The following is a 13,737-nucleotide window of genomic DNA, read 5'->3' on the forward strand; positions in this document are numbered from 1 at the left end:
TCTAAAACTAATCTCATTTTCCTTGAGGACTGAATTTCCACATAATGGCAAAAGAAAATTTGTAACTCATATCCATCTTAAGTTTCTTATCACATATTCTTTCATAAGAAATAATGATTCATCAGGTGAGAAATATAGTCAGACCTTTTAAAATATGTCACTGCTTATTTAAGAAACTAGAAACTAGGGTCAGTTAAAAATAATGTTTAGAATGAAAATGGTTAAATTGGTGAATGCAGAGATTTCCACACTTCCTCTCTTCATTGCTCCCTTCCTGCTTCAGTAATTTTTTTTTCTTTACCTTTTTATACAAAAGAAATATCTGCTTGTTCTGTTCATTAAGCAATTAAATTCAAACAATTTACTAATTATTTATGCCCTTAACAACTTAGCAGTCATTTTAAAAACTAAATCAAAGGAAAAATAATATTTTATTTCATTCTTAAATAACTGGCATGTGTACACCTGTTTGGCACCATATCATATCATATCTCAAATCCTGGAATCACTTTGACTATCATTACCCCCATTTTCTATTACACACTAATTTTCCTTCTCGTAATAGCTTTGTATCACAGCACTGTCAAAAACCTGTATTTCACAAATATATGACAACATCAAAAGTAATGTAATGCAGTCTGATGTTGAAACTGAACTAACTTGAGCATGTAGCTTGTAGGGTGTATGGGAAATGTTATTGTATTTTCCTTGAAATTGTAAAATATTCCATAGCCTCTGTGAGTTCAATGGGAGTGCCTTGGCACATGGTTTAGAAACCACAGGGCTAAGGATGCTTTAGGATCACAATAGCAAAACTTAATGCTGGGGCTCCAAGGATCACATTCATTTCGAGAATTCCCTGTCAGTCCAGTGGTTAAGACTCAGGGTTTTCACTGCCCTGGGCCAGGGTTTGATCCCTGGTCCGGGAACTAAGATTCCACAGCTATGTGGCCAAAAACAATCATTCATTTCAAAAAACTATTAATTTTATGCAGTAGGATATCAACTGAACCCAAGTCAAAGATCACAAAGGTGGCCGATGCATACTGCGTGCCTACACAGAGGCTGCAGCTCATGAGACACAAGGGATACAGCGAGGAACCAGGCAGAAAAAGCCACTTCCCTCCTGCACTTTACATTCTAGCAAAAACAACTAACGCAAAATATCTAAAGAAATGCTCATTATGTCATTTTATGTGTGGTAAGGGCTACAAAGGAAACTGACAAAGAGCATAGGCTGACTTGAGAATAAATACGGGTGGAGGGAATCAAGTTATTTTAAGGGAGATGAGAAGTCCCCCTTAAAAAAAAGATAACATGTGCAGTAAACTCTGAAGCAGTGATTTTCAATGGAAGGTGAGTCTGCTTCCCATGGGACATCTGGAAAAGCTTGAAGACATTCTGGCTGTTGTGACTGGGAGGGATGCTGCAGGCAATCCAGTAGGTAAATGCCACAGATGCTGCCAACAGCCTAGAATACACAGACAGCCCACATGTGCTAACCCCTGACAGAGAATTGTCTGACCCCAAATGTTCATGATGCTGAGAAGCTTTTACATAGGTGTGTGGGGAGGTGTGTGTGTTTGGGGTTGGTGGGGATCAGTGGGCATTCCAGAAAAAAGGAACAGAACTTACAAACTCTTAAATAGTAAGACTATAGTACATCCAATGGCTTCCCTGGTGGCTCAGATGGTAAAGTGTCTGCCTGCAGTGCAGGAAACCCAAGTTCAATCCCTGGGTTGGGAAGATCCCCTGGAGAAGGAAATGGCAACCCAGTCCAGCTCCCTTGCCTGGAAAATCCCATGGACAGAGGAGACTAGTAGGCTATAGTCCATGGGGTCGCAAAGAGTCAGACACGACTGAGCGACTTCACTATCACTTTCATAGTACATCCAATGAACAAAGAGAGGGTTTGTACAGATGGAGGCCAGTTTAGACAACTGCAACAATTCTTAAAATTCACTGAAGAAAGTTAGAGGAAAATGTAATCAAAAAGGCTGTTCTGCCTAAATAATCCTTAGGGTAAAAAGAAGAGGAGCACAGTAGCTGTCATTTTAATTATTCAAGGAAATATCGGGCAGTATATTATGATAGCATTCAACTTTACCTTCTGCTGTAAAATGTGACACAGTGAAGAAAATACTGATCTACACAAAGGCCTACACAGGGACTAAATGGCTGCGTCATGGCTTGTATTGGCCTCTGAGCAACTGTGAGATTCTACAGTTGATCAAGCATAACTCTGGTTTTTGGTCAAACCAAAAAACCTGAAGGGACAAAGAGAGGAGGGCATTTTATAATCAGAGACACTTTCACCCTTTAGCTTCCATTTAAAATAATTACTTTCATTACTTTGACACTGATATTTCTTTTACCCCAGAATGTAATTGATATAGTAGCTGCTGACATTTAAGTGCTAAGTTGTGCCCAACTCTTTGTGACTCCATGGACTATAGCCTGCCAGGGTCCTCTGTCCATTGGATTTCCCAGGTAAAAAAACTGGAGTGGGTTGCCATTTCCTTCTCCAGAGGATCTTCCCTCCCCAGGGACTAAACCCAAGTCTCCTATGTCTCCTGCATTGCAGGCGGATTTTCATACTCAATGACTTAGTAAACTGACAACAGAAACTGATGTCGCAACAAACTAATTTGTTTAAACAACATCTTTGAAGAATTCAGGTAGGATCCCCACCAGCTATAAGCCATCAGATGTAGGCTATGATAAGAAGCATACACTCTTAAAAAAGCCCTCCTAATATTAGCAGCTGCACAATAGATAAAACAAAGAGAAAGGATGTTTATATATATACATGTATATACACATGTTATATATATAAACATCTAGTTTATATGTAATAGGTTTATTTATATATATACACACAGACACATATACAGAGAAGGCAATGGCAACCCACTCCAGTACTCTTGCCTGGTAAATCCCATGGACAGAGGAGTCTGGTAGGCTGCAGTCCATGAGGTCAAGAAGAGTCAGACATGACTGAGCAACTTCACTTTCACTTTTCACCTTCATGCATTGGAGAAGGAAATGGCAACCCACTCTAGTGTTCTTGCCTGGAGAATCCCAGGGACGGGGGAGCCTGGTGGGCTGCCGTCTATGGGGTCACACAGAGTCAGACACGACTGAAATGACTTAGTAGCAGCAGCAGATACATATACAAAACATCTAGTTTGTATATGATAGGTTTAGAGCTAAAACTTCTCACTTGTTTATATTCAGCTCCTCAAATATCCTCATGTTAAGGCAGAGAAAACAGGTCATACAAAAAGAAGTCACCTGTCCAAATCAGATTTGATTTACTGAAAAGAAATTAAAAAGGCACTCAATAACATATTTAAACTTTTAATAACTAAGTTAAAAAATCTAACAAAAGAAATTGGCAGAAATATGAATCCCAAAGCTACTATTATAAATATTCTGGACAAGGCATTTTCATTATTTTATTTTATCATCACAACAGTTCTGGAAAGCTTTGGAATCATTATGTTACAGATGAAGAAACCAGGGCTTGGAGAAATTAAATAATCTGCCTCAGCAGGTAAGTTCAAAGTAGAGCTGAGACGGGCTGGGACCTGGGACCCTTTGCTGCAGTGCATGCACCTGGATAAACTTCTCCTCCAGTAACAAAATATAGAGAAACTACATGGGACTGAAGGAGCAACGGAGATAAATTCTGGACAAAAGATACAAAAAGCCCCTCCTGCCACTTCTGAAGAGCCAGAAGCAAAAACAGGGTGTTGGGAGCAAAAGCAGGGTACTGTGCATGCCCCCTGAAATCAATACCACCAGACAGGGGTGGACAAACCACATAAGTCACACTTCCAGCCTGACCCCTGGAAACAGCCCTACCCTTACTCCATATAAGGAACAAGCTTCCACCCCATCTTCAGCAAACTTTCAAGCAAGGGAACCTGTTATTTATTCTTGCTCCCCTCTGCTGCAGCATAGCCCCAATAAAGCCTTGGCGAATTTGTCTGGACTCAGGTCAATTTCTTCTGATTAGTGAGGGACAAGAACCCTGGTTGGTACCAGAACAAGGAATTCTCTGTATTTTCAGCAGACCACCTGCTAGGAACTCTTTCCCAACCACCCCCCAGCCCATTTCCTTCAAAGCTTCCCAGCCTTCTCAATAACCAGTGGAGGTTACCTACACTATTTTTCAAGTCAACACCCAATTTAATGTGACAGCCACAGTTAGAAGGGACCATCATCCATTTTGATTTTCAGTTTGTTTTCTCTTTTTGATACTATTTCTCTAGGTGCAGGCCTCCAGGATTAGAGTCCCTCTAACCATAGCCCTCTGTGGTATCTCTTGACAGTTTATATAAAATCCTATTTGTTTCTGCAAACAACTCTTGGATATTGGAAATAGTACACACCCTGCTGCACAAAAAATAAAAACCAAGTTCCCAGGAGGCAAACTGGTTTTACCGGGGTACTTATGTAAACAAGTAACCATCATATCTTCAAACATCTAGTCCAAGTCTCACTTATTACAAGTAACTGCCTCCTTCACCTTCAACCAGGCTTAAAATTCTGGACCATTCTCTGAGACACATGTGGAAACATCACCTATACACACTGGGTAACACTGAGTGAACCTCTTCTAGATGTTTATTGCTAGATTATTCTCACCAAAATAACAACCTTTTAAAAACAGACACAGTATTTGATATTTGATACATAATATTAAAGGTATTTTCTTTCTCACACTAAATCAGATCACAGCCTTGCAAAGCAATTTCTTCAGAAGGCCCATTTGTTTCCCATTTCTTCAGTAAAAATCACCACTTAGTGGTTTAAGCACAAATTTGTTATCTTAGATGTCTGGAGGTCAGAAATACAAAACCAAGACATGGTAGGACTGAGTTTCTAGTAGAGGCTCTAGGAGAGAATCCATTCTTTGCCTTTTGTAGCCTCTAGAGGCTGCCTACATTCCTTGGCTTGTGGCCCCATCAACCTAGTCTCTACTTACATCAGTTACAAGTCCTTTTTCTACCTCCTACCTGCCTCTTTAGCCTATAAGAACACTTGTAGTGACACCGGATTCATCTGGCTAATCCAGGATCATCTCACCATCTCAAAATACTCATTACACATCTGCAAAGCCCCTTTCAATTGTAAGGTAATATTAATAATTCACAAGTTCTGTAATGCTGAGTATCCTAAGAAAGCATAATAAAACAATAAAAAAATATTGAAAATATAAAAGGATGGGAATATTATGGAGATTATGAGTTTCTCCAAATAAATATTATGATTATTTAAATATTATGAAAATTGCAAATTTCCCCACTTACGTCTAAAATTAAGATTCTGATCAGCATTCCAGAGAGGTTTTTTTTAGGGACTGATAAGCTAATCTAAGTTTTCAAACCACACAGTGAAGTCAACAATAAAAAAAAAAAACAAACAAGTCACAAGTGATATAATTTACTTACAGTTTAAATATGGGCAGAATAATCAATATTTATTTTAGAGATGCATACAAATATGATGAAAAGAAAAACTGTGCATGGTATTGATACACATCATTTCAGAAGAGTAATCTCCTTGGGGGAATAAGGAAGTAGAAAGAAGTGCAGTTAGATCTTAGCAATTTGTGTTTTTAAAACAAAATTTCAAACAAACATTTCAACTTTCAAACAAATGTTAAGACTGAGTAGTGGACACACAAATGTTTCTTCTTACCCATATGTTTGAAACATTTTATAAATAAAATTCAACTGAAATAGAACCAATATGAAGAAGGTCCTTGAAGTATATTGCAAAAAGAAGTGGCTCAAATGGCAAATCGCTTGGAACCACGTTAACATCAAAAGTACAACATCTCTCGGGTACATCTGAAATTCATCTTAGGCTAAACACTAGGCTGGAGGGCAGTTCAACTGTACGACGGACTAAGAATTGACATTAGTGTCCCAGAACTCTGAGTTTGTTCCGAAGTTCATCCCAATTTCACACAAACCTAGACTTTATAGCCATGAGACTCATTCTCGGTTGGCTACAGACAGCAATGTTATAAAAGAGCATTTAATGGAAGGATTGGGAGCACCATCTGTTCATGAGTCAGCAAAACCAGGGAATTTCTGTCATCTATTTTAATTCTTTGCTTTTGAGCCTTGTTTTCTGTTGTCAGAGGCCTCCAGGGCCAATTCAAGAGTCCAATCATCAGTGTAAGCTGCAAACTTACAATCACTAAGCATAATGCCCTGAAGAAAAACCTAAAAAAAGAGCTCTCAAGACAATTTAGAAGTACCCTTTTCCTTAAACCTGGGCTCTCAAGTAGTTAAATTGTCTCTTACATATTGAGTTTATTATTTAATCCAATTAAAGAATTGGCATTTGTTTCATGTGAAAAAAAAAGATTCTTTTTCCTTTGTCACATTTCGCCTGTTGTCCAAGATTACAGTCCCTCCAGGGACACCCAATAGTACTAAGCAAAGTTCTAAACTTGGCTAGAAGCAGCTTGGACATCACTAGCTTTTGGTCGTTGCCTTTAATTTGTAATCAGTTGCATTTCAAATACTATGACTTCTCTGGAAGTCAAACATGATATAAATTCTGAACACTGTTGCTGACCCAGTGCCATCCTCCCCATACTAAAATAATCCTTGTTCTGAAATTCTGAGGGATCCCCTGCCAACATCTCTGCAAAACCACTCAACTTAAATGTAGGGACTAATTGTCAAAAGATTCTCTATTGTCAAGAGATTTACAAAAATGCCTGAAATTAAGGAAATTTACTTAGTCAAGATTATGTTCAATAAGCTTGAAATGCTGAGCATTTCTCCAACTTTAAGCAGAGAATTTTTAAGGAGGCCATCAAAATCAGAGATTAAAACTAAGCTTGCAAAATATACTGAAGTATCCAAATCTTTCTTCTATTTGATACTACATAATAAGATCTCATGTGCAGGGGGAAAAAGCCAAAATGTGCACAGTTGTAAGTTGGGAGATACAGAGATGAATGTAAGAAGGGGAAAAGGGCAAAGTTTACTTGATGGAGTGAAAATTATATTTTAAGTTCCTATTCCTATTTTTGATAGTCTAGAGGCACTATTTCTGATAAAGGAACAGCCTGAACCAGCTGTCGCAATACTAAACCTTCTTCCCCCAAAATATTCACTTCACTTATTATACCGCTCTGCTGCTCACAAATACAAAATCAGCAGCTTTCTTTAGTTGCTCATCCAGAAAGAGCCAAAAAAAAAATGAGGAATGGGAAGAACATTCCGTTGCATTCAAATATGTTGATTTATATTCTTCATTTGTAATACTGTATCTATTAATATATTGTATTTCACTCTAAAAAACCCACACTTGTGAAAATATTTATATAATGCCCACTTAAAAGTATATTTTAAATTCATTATTAATGTATTTGTAATGGCCTGTCAAGTTATCATATTTTTTTTTACTTATTTAATTTGGAAGGATAGAGAAGCCTAGATTTGTTAAGTTTTATAACTTCCCAAGATTACATAGTTTCCCACTAAAACTCACACAAAATCCTCTCACACATGTTTTGGTCTCTTTCTACTATAAATTTCTTACAATTTACAAATCTGAACCAATTCTTTTATCCTAAATATTAAATTAGACTTAAAAGAAAGGTATCTGCTCTCTTATGCCACATAGCACATTTGATAAAAATGGCACTGTGAACATACAACCATCTATAGAAGCAATTTTATAGAAATCTAGTATAAGGATTTCCAATATATAAAATATGAATCTATTTATTATTCAATGAATTATCAAACATGAGTCACAATTATACTAGAGGATAACAGCCCTTGAATACATAGTATAGTGTTAGTTTGAAAAATTAAATTACATACATATAAAGTGCTTAAGATAGAACTTTATATATAGGAGGTGATTAATATATACAATAATTGTTACAATCATTATCATTATTATTATTTACATTCATAGATAATAATTAATTCCCTTCTTATTGAATTAAGTTCCATTGTTTGTACACTAAATGAAGAATATAAGAAAGTATAGAATAGAGGCACTATCTATATATAAACATGAAATTTCTATCAACTTGAAGTAAGGAAGACAGATTCTAGTCTATGATTGATCAAATGGTGATAATAAGAAGGCATGTACCATATATGCTATTTACACAAGACATAAACTGTCTGGAAATCCAGGAACCATAACAGAAAAATACTGAAGACCATTGGAATAAAGGTAAACAGTGAAGGTCCTCAAAGTGACATCTTTAAGGGGAGATGATGTGGAAAAACAGTAATACACTTAAAATAGAATTGGTGACAGAGTCTTCCAGATACCTATAGCTATACTGAAAAGAGTCAGTCGTGTCTGACTCTTTGCAACCCCATGGACTGCAGCCCACCAGGCTCCTCCATCCATGGGATTCTCCAGACAAGAATACTGGAGTGGGTTGCCATTTCCTTCTCCAGGGGATCTTCCCGACCCCGGGATCGAACCCAGGTCTCCGGCATTGCAGGCAGACGCTTTAACCTCTGAGCCACCAGGGAAGCCCATAGCTATATTAACTATCCCCAATTCACAGATGAAGATACTCTAGGAAGGTTTAATTAATTTATCTGATATAAAAAAGCTAGTAGAAACTAGAGGTAAACTCCAAACCCAAACTATTCAATCTATCTCACTAACCTTTAGATGAAATCATGTTACATTCTTTATATTCCTTTTGTGTAACTTCATTTCTATGTAAACTTAAAAGCAACAGAGAATATACTAATCTTGATTCAATATCAAACTAAAAGGAAAAGCAGGTTTGTGAGAAAAAAACATGAGTGAGAACCTTAAAATGAAATGTCTATCATTGCGCTCAGGTTTTATGAACATAAAATGCTGACCATAGAGAGAAACAACCTATAAATGCTAACAAAAATTAAAATTATTTGAATTTGAGTAATTTTTCTGGCCACAAATATTCACAGGGAGTCTTAATATTGCTTAGCATCAATCTTAGGCAGAATAATGTTTGTAAATGCCTGAAATATCAGATTAAATAAAATATTCAATAATTTAATGTTTAGCATCAAAATTCTAAAAATATCCTATGTGACAAATTTTGTCACAATGAAAATTCGGTAATATTTTGAATTAAATGAAAAATCAAGAGTCAATGATCTAAGCTTTCATCTCAAGAAGCTAGGAAAATACTGTAGCTCAACCTCAAGGAGAAATAGGAAAAAAAGAAAAAATAGTGTTAAGAAGAAATCAGTAACAAAAGTGGCAGATACAAAATAGGGAACCTCAACAAAGTCACCAGTCTGTTTTTTGAAAAACTTTTTTAAGTGTTGAAAAACCTCATGCAAGACTGATGAATAAAATACAGAGAAAATACATATTTCCAGTTATAGGAAAGAAAAGGCAGCTATCATTACAGATTAGAAATATTACAAAGATGAAACAAAGATATTATAAACAACTATGCATCAACAAATTTGACAAGTTAGAATAACTAAACAAATCTCTTAGAAATACACCTGACAAAACTGATACAAGAAAAAGTAGAAAATCTGAATAGTGCTATTACTGATAAAGAAATTAGATTTGCAATTAAAACCTACTACAACCTAAAGTTTTCTTTAACAGATAAATGGATTAAGAAACTGCAGAAGATAGATGAAAATGATGTGACTGACAAGGGCTTAATTTCCAAAATATACCAGCAGCTCATACAACTCAACAACAGGAAAACAAATGAAAAATGGGCAGCAGAGTTAAACAGACATTTCTACAAAGACGACATACCAATGGCTAAAAAGCACAAGCAGAAATGCCCATCACTAATTATTAGAAAAATGCAAATCAAAACTACAATGAGGTATCACCTCACACCAATCAGAATGGTCATCATTAAAAAGTCAGTAAGTAACAAATGCTGGAGAAGGTGTGGAGAAAAGGGAACCTTCCTAAACTGTTGGTGGAAATGTTAAGTTGGTGCAGGTTCCTCAGAAAACTAAAAAGAGAATTTCTTGATAATCTAGCACTCCCACTCCTGGGCATATACCCAGACAAAACTGTAATTCCAAAAGTTACCTTCATTCCTGTGCTCACAGTGACACTATTCACAATAGCCAAGACATGAAAGCAGATGAATGATAAAGATGTAGTACATATATACAATGGAATACTACTCAGTCATAAAAAGAAAAAAAAATGCCATTTGTGGCAACATGGATGCAACTAGAGAGATTATCATACTAGGTGAAGTAAGTCAGAAAGAGAAAGACAAATAGCATATGATATTCTTACATGTAGAATCTAAAATATAGCTCAAATGAACTTATCTATGAAACAGAAAAGTCATACAGACACAGAGAAACAGATTTGTGGTTGCCCAGAAGGAAGAGGATAGAGGAAGGATGGACTGGGAGTTTGGGGTTAGTAGATGCAAACTATTACATATACAATGGTTCTCACAATTATATTACAGTTATGAAAGATATTAACATCAAGAGAAGTTAGGTGATATGTAAGTGGGAACTCCCTATATTATTTATCTAAGTTTTCTGTAAATATAAAATGATCTCAAAATAATGCCTCTTAAAAGAAAGGATATGACAAATTTCATGGAAAAAGAAGAAACTATGTATCATACTATTGAAGTAAATGTATTAAAAATTCTTGGAAATAACATCTGAATAATGTTTAAAATCTGTCATATATTAATATTAATGCCAAATTTTTTTTCCTGTCCCTATCCCATCCTTTCAGTAGTCTCTGGAAGCCAAGCCTTTTCCACCTCTATTTTTTCCTTTTTCAGATACAATTTTCAAAATGCCATTTTAAATTTGCGAGTCAAAGCCATTCACATGGTTAAAACAAATCAAAGAGGAAAAAAAACTACTCACTGGAAATTAAAATTTGGGTGAAGGACAAGGCATTTATGCTACAGTGCTGAGTCCAGAACTAAGACTACAATGAACATGATTTCTTATCATCCTAAATTCAAGAAAGAACAACAATATATAAAGAAACGACATGTGAAATAAAGGAGATATTTTCTCAAATGTTAGTGTCAACAAAAACTTAGTAAGCCAATTTTGTCATGCTATTTCTAAGTGGTTTCACATCAATCAGAAAGGCTGCTCTTAATAAACATTATATAAATAAACATAAATAAACGGGGCAGTGTAATTGATATAACCTGTACTGAAAGCATGGGGAGCTGTCACATTATTGGCCTTTGACTTCATAATTACAGTTTTAACAATCCATTACAAGGAATATTTCAATAGCTCAAAAAGCCTTGCTACAAAAACAATAGTCATTATATTATAATCACTAGACAAAATTTGTGTGCAATAAGAGAGGATTAAGGTCTTCATTGAGGTGAATAATAACACTAATCAAAATAGGATTGCTGTTTTAGGACAATATGTGGTACATAAAAACTGTTCAATGTTACTTACATTAAACTGTCTCATATACTGATTGGTTATATCTATTAAATATTTGGGCTTCCCAGGTGGCACAGTGGTAAAGAATCCACCTGCCAATGCAGGAGACGTGAGTTCATTCCCTGGGTTGGGAAGACCCCCTGAAGCAGGAAACAGCAACCTGCTCCAGTATTCTTCCCGGAAATTTCACGAACAAAGGAGTCTAGTGGGCTCCACGGGGTCGCAGGAGTCAGATACGACTGAGCACACACACACACACACATTAGATGTTTTAGACACAATTTGTCATATTTCATGTATGTTTTATTTCTGACTGCCATTCATCTCTATTAATGATGCTTTTGTTACAAAAATGTTAATCTTCATATAGTCATATTAACAATAGCTTTCTTATAGAGTTCTAACAGTTTCAATAGAATCCCAAACTTTCTAACACTTCATGTCTTACTAGAACAATTAGTATTTCTATTTTACAGTTAAGGAAACCAATGTATTTAGTGATATGAAGGTTTACATAGGATCTTATAAAGAGTAACTATTTGAGAAATATTTGAACCTAACAAGTAATACGTATTTGAGGAACTTGAGGAACTTACAAATGGTAAATATTCAGAAAAGGCTTCTGATTAGCCATTACTATGATTATTATTATTATCATCAAATGAAATTTCATATTTCCTCTTCCTCTAGTTAAGGATATACCAAATAAATAAATTTTAGTAAACTAATATTTTAAATCATAAAGTATAAAAGCATCTCCATTTCTTCAAGTTTCTCATATCCTCCTATTAAGCTTCATACTTTTTGTGTAACTTCCATCCTTCTGAAATTTATTCACACATATTTTGTAGTTTGTGTGGCAGTTTATATTATTATTATGAATGGGTTTAATTTTCTCATCACATTTCTTAATTGGTTATTGGTGTTGCAAAGGAAAACTATTGATCTTTATTGGTATTACTCTTTTAATGACAATAGTCTATTTTAAAAGAAAAGTGATCTCAATTTCAGTACACTGATCCATTGTTTCTGTATTCAAGATTTTTAAAACAGAACCATTTTGCTTGCACAGTTGGTTTAAGAAGGAATTAATTGAAAATAAAATTAAAAAGCTGTATTTCCCTAAATGTATTAAAAACAATTTTAGTAGATGTTACAGGATGAATTGTGTCCCCTTCAAATTCATACACTGAAGTTCTAATTAAACCCCAACACTTCAGAATGTGTCTGTATTTGCAGATAGGGCTTTTAAATGAGTAATTACACTGAAAAGAGATCATAGCTGGGTCCTGCTCCAATATGACTGATGTCATAGAAAGAAGAGATACAAGAGGCAGACACAGAAGGAAACCATGTGAAATCACAGGGAAAAGATGCCCATCTACCAGCCAAGGAGAGAGAAGCCAGAAGAAACAAACTTGAGTTGAGACCTTGATCTTGGTCTTCTAGCCACTAAAACTGTAAGAAAATAAATTTCTGCTGTTTCAACCAGCCAGTCTGTGATACCTTCTAAGGCAGCTCTAGAAAACTAATATAATAGAAGCAAGTAATTCAGAAGTAACCTGTTTTCATTTTAGAAGAGAGAAATCAGTATCAGAGAAGTCAGGTTACTCTGCCAAGGTCATAACACTAAGCAAAGGAAAAAAAAAAAAAAAAACCAACAGTATTCAAGCACAGTTTAAAATACAGAAAAGCAACTGATAAAATATCTTGGGTTACAACCCTCTGAGATGAGGGTTATAACTATATCCTTGTAGAGTTTAACAATTTGGGGTTATGCCTATGCAACATATGACAATCAGATGCAACCAAAGATTATTTGGCTTGAGGGGTTGGCAAGTTAACTACCTTTATGAACTATGATAAAGCAGATCTCCTAAAACTTTTGAACAAATTCAATTTTCCATGGACATACAGATGAGCTGGCTACAAATGTAGACATCTGAGAAAACTTTAATATTGGGTGGAGGTCATTTGGTGTCAACTAAGTGTATTTGAAAGGTCTTTTACTTGTCAGCGAATCTGTTATTTAGTGGTCAGTGGCAAAATTCCTAATCAATAATTTATACAAAATTAATAGCTTCCAAAAGAACAGACTGACATCTATGTTGACAAGAATTTACCCTACCATTGCCCATTCCAACCAAAAATAAGAGCAGTGATTCTCATTATGCAGTGCATCTGGTAACTTTGAAAAATGGAATGAGAACAATTCCTGCTAATGTTGAATAGTGAAAATATTAACAGTTTCTTTTTCAATGAGTCTGGTCAGTTGAAACCTGTACAGTGCTTTGCAAGC

The 13,737-nt window shown here is 35.5% G+C and overlaps 1 protein-coding gene across 7 annotated transcripts in view; it reads right to left on the reverse strand.

Moving 5' to 3' along the window:
- The window catches only part of KCNJ3 (potassium inwardly rectifying channel subfamily J member 3), a 176,939-nt gene that overhangs the window by 109,284 nt on the left and 53,918 nt on the right, over nt 1-13,737 (reverse strand). The window contains exon 4 of one of the 7 annotated variants that reach the window (XR_006339428.1): nt 3,184-5,570. The exons of the other annotated variants lie outside the window; for them this stretch is intronic. The gene's annotated coding sequence lies outside the window, so the exon portion shown is untranslated. Of the gene's footprint in view, nt 1-3,183; nt 5,571-13,737 lie in introns of those variants that run through there. 7 annotated transcript variants of the gene reach the window in all.

The sequence above is a fragment of the Cervus elaphus genome, chromosome 33 (genome assembly GCF_910594005.1).
Source record: "Cervus elaphus chromosome 33, mCerEla1.1, whole genome shotgun sequence".
Classification (NCBI taxonomy): Eukaryota; Metazoa; Chordata; class Mammalia; order Artiodactyla; family Cervidae; genus Cervus; species Cervus elaphus.